General features: G+C 42.0%; 2 long non-coding RNA genes across 2 annotated transcripts; one reads left to right on the top strand and one right to left on the bottom strand.

Moving 5' to 3' along the window:
- Positions 1 to 485: 485 nt before the first annotated feature.
- Positions 486 to 1431, bottom strand: LOC133210148 (uncharacterized). Its single transcript, XR_009724877.1, has 2 exons — positions 1204 to 1431; positions 486 to 668 (listed from the first exon to the last, which is right to left on the bottom strand). It is a non-coding gene; the product is annotated as an uncharacterized LOC133210148 (long non-coding RNA).
- A 467-nt stretch (positions 1432 to 1898) lies between these two features.
- LOC133210151 (uncharacterized) lies at positions 1899 to 4333 on the top strand. The gene is made up of 3 exons (XR_009724878.1): positions 1899 to 2112; positions 2280 to 2364; positions 4213 to 4333. It is a non-coding gene; the product is annotated as an uncharacterized LOC133210151 (long non-coding RNA).
- The last annotated feature ends 2672 nt before the right edge of the window (positions 4334 to 7005 follow it).

The following is a 7005-nucleotide window of genomic DNA, read 5'->3' as shown; positions in this document are numbered from 1 at the left end:
AATCATCTTACAATGGGTTAGGCATAGAGTATTAGATACGAAAATAAAGATCACAATGAAAAGTTTAAAACACAATTATTTGGTTCACAAAAACATGAGTTACTTTTCCTGCAAGTACAAACTGCTAACATATTTTTCATTTTAATGTATGTTGCACATAGCCAAAAAACATAAAATTAACCATCTATATACACAAATGTTAATATAGTGTTTTCTGCAAACTGCGTCTCAGATATTTCTCAGCATCATTTGGTCTCTGATAGCACATCTGTAGCCTGGATTTTTTTTCTAATTGAGTTTGATGAATGCTCTGTCAGGAATGGGTGGGATAGGCAGTACAGTTTTGCCTTAACTGTTTTATTCAACAGAAAACATTTTGATAATAGAAAATAATAAAACATAAGGGCCATTGCAGATGAACCTTTTAGGGATTGCCTAACATGCCTAACAGCCAGAGTTTACAGTAAGTGTTTTCTCCTCCTGTATGCAGTGTTTCATAGACTTTCTTAATTATTTATTTATTTTTTTTAAGTGCTCATTGGTTTTTACACAACAGAACATTTTGTTTAATAATCCTAGAAATAAGATGTCATTCTACTCTGAATCACAGGAGGGTCTATATATGCCATCTTCATCTCAGAGCTCTTGCTTAAGTGATTTACTTCTCCCTGAGGAAGAACCATGAACCAGTCAGGATTTAAGGCATAAAAAGCATAAATTCCATGATACAAAATCTGTAGAATTTCATCTAATTTCTCGGTCATTTCCTTGGTGAGTAAACTGCTTAGTGTGCAGCTGTCTGAAAAAAATAGGGTTTTGAGGACTAGCAGGGCTGCCTTGTCCCTCACATTGGTCATGAACCTTCAAGGTACCGAGATACCTCCACTGAGAAGGCCCACGCTTGGCTGAGTCCACCCAAAATTACACAATCTGACTCAAAATAAGGATCAGGCTCATTATTTTCTCTAAAATCAGTAATTTTTCAATTGACATTTGTCCCCAGAGGCTCGACACAGAAAGGATTGACATGATTTATCACCAATATAAAGAACAAACAAATAAACTCTGTATCAAAAGAGAGTTGTCTCTTCTGACATCAGTATTCATTAGTTACATTAGGTATAGGAAAATATAATTTCCATAGTATAACATCCACTGTAATTCTTAATAGATGATTAGGGAAATTAAGTGAATTGTAGCAACCTGTTTGTTCAGGTATGAAACATCAGAGGCTTTGTTCATGTGGGGAGTTCCAGCTGGAGAGTTATCTCTGAGTAACAACATCCAGTTTCGCACTTGTGTAAAGCAGGCATGTTATAGATGTGGCACTCACAGGGGAGCTCTCCTCAGTCAAAGGCTATTCCAACCATTAGTGAAGGCCTGAGATGAACAAACTGCACCAACAGAAAGTTTTAGGTCATATTTGGGCAAAGGCACCTTTTAGGAGGCTAGAAAATCCAGCATGCTGGCTGGCTTGGCTGCTGGGTTCATCCTACTCCATCATACTCCATGGGGACAATTTCCTCTCCAACTGTTAAAAAATACCACTTCTGGTGTTTGCATCCTATTTTGTCTCTGAACCAAAGGCCGGGGGGAGGACATAATATCCCAATGGGTCACAGAGTTCAGCGAAAATCCTACAAGCTTTTCCTGAACAAATAACAGATAGTGACCTCTGGCCCTGCCTTTGCATAAGAATTAACATCAGTATTCAGGAGTTACCGCTGTGACTGGGGACAGCCACGCAAATGCCAGATTCTGATTTAAAAACTCAAATTTTTTTTTTTACTTTTTTTTTTTTTTTTTAAGAACCCAGAAGAAAAGGAGGGCCTTGCAGCTCATCTGCATTACAGATCAGGCCTCTTTGAGAAAATCAACCATCCATAATTCATTACATGTATCCTGCAGGGCCTGGAGACGGCCGAGGCCCTAGCAACGGAGTCATAGCAACAGCACCCGGACACAACCAATCAGCGGATACCTTCCCGACGCCGCTTAGCCAATCCGGCGTTGCGATAGAGACAGGGGCGACGGCGGCGCTAGCGGGCGCGCAGCCGGCCGCGGGCCCCCGCGGGGCGGTGCCGTTAACGGCTGAGGCCGCCGTGAGAGAGGGTGGGCGCGGGAGGGCTACGGGGAGAGGCGGCTGGGTTTGGTTTGTGAGCATTCGGTGCTGTTGAAAGTCTGTCAGGCCAAACCTCAATAGTGTATGTAGACGCTAAAAGGCCCGGTGGCTCTTGGCCATAAGGAAGTGGAATAGTGATTTTTTTATTTTGTGACAGATAAGCGTACCTATTTTAAAACACTTGGACCTTGAGGACTTTTCTGAGGAAAAAAAGCCTTGTATTTGCCTGGCACAAAACCTAGGTAAATCTGTTTTTCCAATAAAGATTGTTACCTGCAAATAGCTGTATAATTAGAAAAACTTTATGTACAGCTGGGCTTTGTGAAGGAGAAATACTCTGCAACAACTCGTTGTAACACTGTAAATGAGAGATCACATTTTAAAGAATGAACTTAAAAATCAGGTATCTTTTTCCTCAGTTGCACCCTGCGACAATAATTGCCATTTGTGACTTTGCCTTTCCATGCCAATAGCGTCTTACCTCACATGACACGCACATTGTTCTCAAATGACATACGGGAGAACAAAGCAAAAATGCGGCAAGTGTGGAAACAGAATAGCTGCGAAAACAACCAAAAAAATCTGCTATAGTAGAAGCTGTACTTGGGAAAAGAAGTGCATAAAGCATTGGAGCCTCCCCACGCACAATTCCTTTGTAAAGTTTTGTTAACTCTTGTGAAGTTGTAGTGCTGCTACACACACAAAACCGTGTAGTTTCCTTTCTTTGAGGGGAAGGAAAGATACTGATCTTTGTTTGGATTAAGTAAGAACAGTGAAGCCAGAAAGGCACGTTGATAATTTAAGGGCACACTTTGGTGGCTTACAGGAGCCATCATGCTCTGCCAAATGGCATCATTTTCCTCAGAGATGCATAATTGAAAACTTGCTTTTGCAATATTTGTATTTAATGTACATTTTAAAACAAATGCTTGATGTCCATGTGTATGTGGGTACAGAGGTCTATAAATCCTAGTATAAAACTGTATCTTTTATCATTTATCTTTGGGGAAAATGAAAAGCATTTATCCACACCTGAACATTACACTTGAAGCCAAGATAGTGTAGGTTATCTAAGTAAGCGTTTCACCCTTCACCCTAAAAGCTGATCCCAAATTCCACTGTAATGCATATGTTGCTCAGATAGTGAAAGCGGAGATAAGAAGATTTGCTATGGATGCTGCAAAGTACATTTTGGGACCCAGTGCCCCGTATTGAACTTTGACAGATGATGCATAAATTGACTAAAGCCATGGAGGCTGGCAGGGGAAGATTGAAAAATATGTTCCAATCTCCCCTCATACATTTTATAAAATGCTGCAAATGCCCTGCTTCATCAAGGCCATGCCTTCTGAGATTCCACAGATGAAAAAGCACCATATAATAACTTTCTTGACCTGACAAATGGCTGAGAACTCTACTGTATCATTTATTTCTTTCAACAAATTAGTAAGACTAATTACTGCGTTTTCTGTTTAGAAGAGGCAGGTTTCTGATTGGTTTCAGAGTAGCCATGTTAAGATTTTTACAGCAGTATTTTGCAGTAGTTAAACCTGAAATCAAAATGTTTATTTTGCCATAAAAACAAACAAACAAACAAAACCAGGCAATTGGTCAAAATTAATCCGAAAGCATAATCACCATAAATTAAAATTTGTATTTTTTTCTTGCCAAGAAAGATCAATTTATCAATTTCATATTCTGCTTGCAATTAGACACAAATGAAGATCTGAATGTCAGGCCTGTGGCTGTTCATTAAAATCTTTTCATCAACCCTGTGGTCTGCATAGTTAAAAATAAGAAATTGCATTCCAAGGTGGTTAAGTTGTCCCATACTTTTATCCTTAACTTTGACAGTTTCTATGCAGGGCTGGAGGCCGTTCATTCTGAAAGGCACAACTCTTGCTAATGAGCTGTTACAATCACACAGCTTAAGCTAATGAATTTATCCTCTTATGCAGATAAAAGTTTCAGTTACAAGTAGAAAGATCTCTGCTTTTTAAGTGGATTTGTACTTTGCATTTGGGGAAGGAGGGAAGGAAAGGGTAGTCCAGTGACTGAAATTCATTGTGTTCATCTGTGTTACTGTGTAGCAATAAACAAATCATCACAGGAAGTGTGTAATGATCCATGTCATGGCCACAGATCCAAGATCACGGGTGGCAGTACGAGCTCACACTTGAGTGAAACAAGCAAGTCTGTGCAGAAGAGTGGATCCTGGAATGACTGGGCATGCACAGAAAGGCTTGGTGCTGTGCAGAGGACCAGCATCCCACCAATGTGCAGCCCAGTGTGTAGAACAGTATGCCACTTCTATTTGCAAATTGTTTGTTTGAAGGGGAGTCATCTAGAGCACTGATGAATCGCTCCAGTCTGGAACTTGAGAGCTCTGAGGTGCTGTAGAACACCAATGTTGCGCACTTACTTTGGGATCTCAGGACATTTTGCAGCCATTTACCACCAAAGCCTCACAGCATCACCTAGGGTATAAACCTGAAGTTCTTCCACATGTCTTCTATGGAAACAGTGCGTTATCTCAAGAGCTGAATAGGAAATTCTGGGCTCATTTTTAGTGTGCTGAAGTGTGGCGACTGCAATCGCAGTACCAGGAGTCAACATCTGTCGTAAGAGAAGTCATTCTGGCTTTGTAGAGGAAGTGGGAAGGAGGAGAAAAGAAAATAGTCTGGACTAGAATATGTTCTCCTCTAAACAGTCTTGGAGTGTGTCAAAAGGAGCTTTGAATCCTGCCAAGGAGTTCATGAATAAGTTCTGAGTACATGATGATTTGTGTTGCCAAATTAGTTTTGCTATTCAGTCAGTCTTATGAGCACATAAAAAGCCTGCACATCCTTTCTGAGCAGCTTGCTGTTCTCATCATTTAAAATAGTTAAGGGTGAAATTGTAGGATGCCTGGACAACGTACGTTTTTTTCTTTAATCTTGGGGCCAAATTCTTGTCCTAAAGTAAGCAGCTACACAGTGCTTATTTCCCTTGGTTCTGCTTTGGAGGTGGCAAATACAAGCTCATTGACTTTAGCGGGAACTGCAGACCCTATCTCTGAACAAAAGTTAGCTTCCAGACTTGAAAGAATCAGATCACCTGTGAAAAGGAAGCTCTTGACAAAAACTTTTAATTCTACGTTAGATCCTTAAAGATCTTCCCAGAGACTAATGTGAAGATGGAAGCCTGGTTTTGGCCTGACCCAAAGAGCATGAAATTCAACCAGAACACTTGCATTATTTTGAAGGGTTCAGATCAAGCCCTGAGGGAGTTACCTGCCACAACCCAAACCTCAAAACAACAAGCAGGATAGGTGTTTTTACTTATTGTTTTCTGTCTGGTAACACGGAAACAAGATTTTCTGGTATATTTCACATGAGCCTTGCTTTCTTACAGTTCTTCACAGGAGATTAGCATTTTCCCTAAATTTAGGGCTAGTGTGTACCCAAGCGTCAATAGAAATTTTGCAGTGGATTTGCAGCTGCTCTGGACAGTGTTACAAAAGCCTCCAAGTGGCTCAAAACCTTTACTTCAGCATTTCATTTTTATTTGGATTGTAAAGCTTTGCTCAGCTAATTCTGCTATGCCCCAGCAGCCTGAAGAATCCTCAGAAAATAAAACCCTAGGAACTGCCCTTTTTCTATTGTCTCTTTCCGAAAGGGGCCCAGGTAGTGACTTGTGAGTTCTCTCTGTACAAAACAGAGAGAGGGAAAAAGAACTAATCTCCCCTGCCCCCCATGTGTGAGAGAAAGTAGGCATGCAGGAGAGTGTGGGCACCCGCAGCAAGAGCAGGGCTGGGGCAGGGGATGACCTCTGGCTGCATATCGACCACAATGAGACCATGGCATTGACACAGCCTAACTGCACTCCTTCGGAGGGGACAGATTGAGAGGAAGTGACCCTTGATGCCCCCCTTCTGCAGGGGACCTTGTGAAATAACTGTTGCTCTTCTCTTCCTTCCTCCCTCAGGCAGGTCAAAGAAATTAATAAGAAATCTCGCTTGTTCATTTGGAGAGCAAGAAAAAAAAAGAGACTTTTTGCTTGAAAGGGATGAGAATGAAACGTAGGACCTTAACTATTTACTTCACTCTTGGGAAATGCCCTGTGGTTCCAAAACCAGTCCAAGGGTTCATGAATGGCAAAGCAGTGGGCATCAGCAGCAGGAGCTCGGGGTGAGACTGGGTGAGTCTACCTGGGTTTGGTTTCTAAGAGGACTTATAAAATGATCCCTGCAGCTCCATTCCCAAGAACCAGCAACATCAAGAGATTAAGAGCTGTTCAACCCCACTCCCTAATGGTGTCTGGTAAATTTACTAGTAAAACCCAGTTCTGGGAGGAGGAGCATCCTGAGGGCTGTGGGAAGGAGAAGGCTGCTTTGGGGAACAGAAAAGGAAGCAGAAACAGGCCCACTTCACAGCTGTGTGAGCAATGTCTGCCCATCCCCAATGAAGTTCACAAAGTGCCAGACCTTGAACCCAAAGCCAGGCCTGAGTAAGCCTGAGCGTCAAGGGAAACATTTCATGCATAACCCTGGTTCACATCTCTTGGCTGTTGAGGGCAGTAGGTAAAGCACACAGACTCCGTCTCTTCCTCTTCAAAGGAGTTTTAAATGTCTCTCAGATGCACTTGGGGTGAGTTGAGGCGGGAGGGAATGACCTTTGGATTCTCCCTCCAGAGGGAATCTGAGAAAATGACCTTTTGGCCCTTAGCTCTGCGGGTGCTTGGTAGAGGTCGGGAGGAATGACTCTTGGTCCAGTCTTGCTCTCCACAGGGGCTGGGGAGGAAGAGAAAGAACTCCAGGAATATGTGATCACGGGAATTTTTGTCTTCCTCTGAAAAAGGAGCATGTTTACTTCATAGCCCCTGTAAGAAAAATAATCTGCCAC

This window comes from Neopsephotus bourkii, unplaced genomic scaffold (genome assembly GCF_033783945.1).
Source record: "Neopsephotus bourkii isolate Nb327-2 ecotype Australia unplaced genomic scaffold, CSIRO-AGI_Nbou_v1 NB_53, whole genome shotgun sequence".
Taxonomy (NCBI): Eukaryota; Metazoa; Chordata; class Aves; order Psittaciformes; family Psittacidae; genus Neopsephotus; species Neopsephotus bourkii.
The sequence above is the reverse complement of the archived record's forward strand: the minus strand, read 5'-3'. Positions and strand labels throughout refer to the sequence as shown.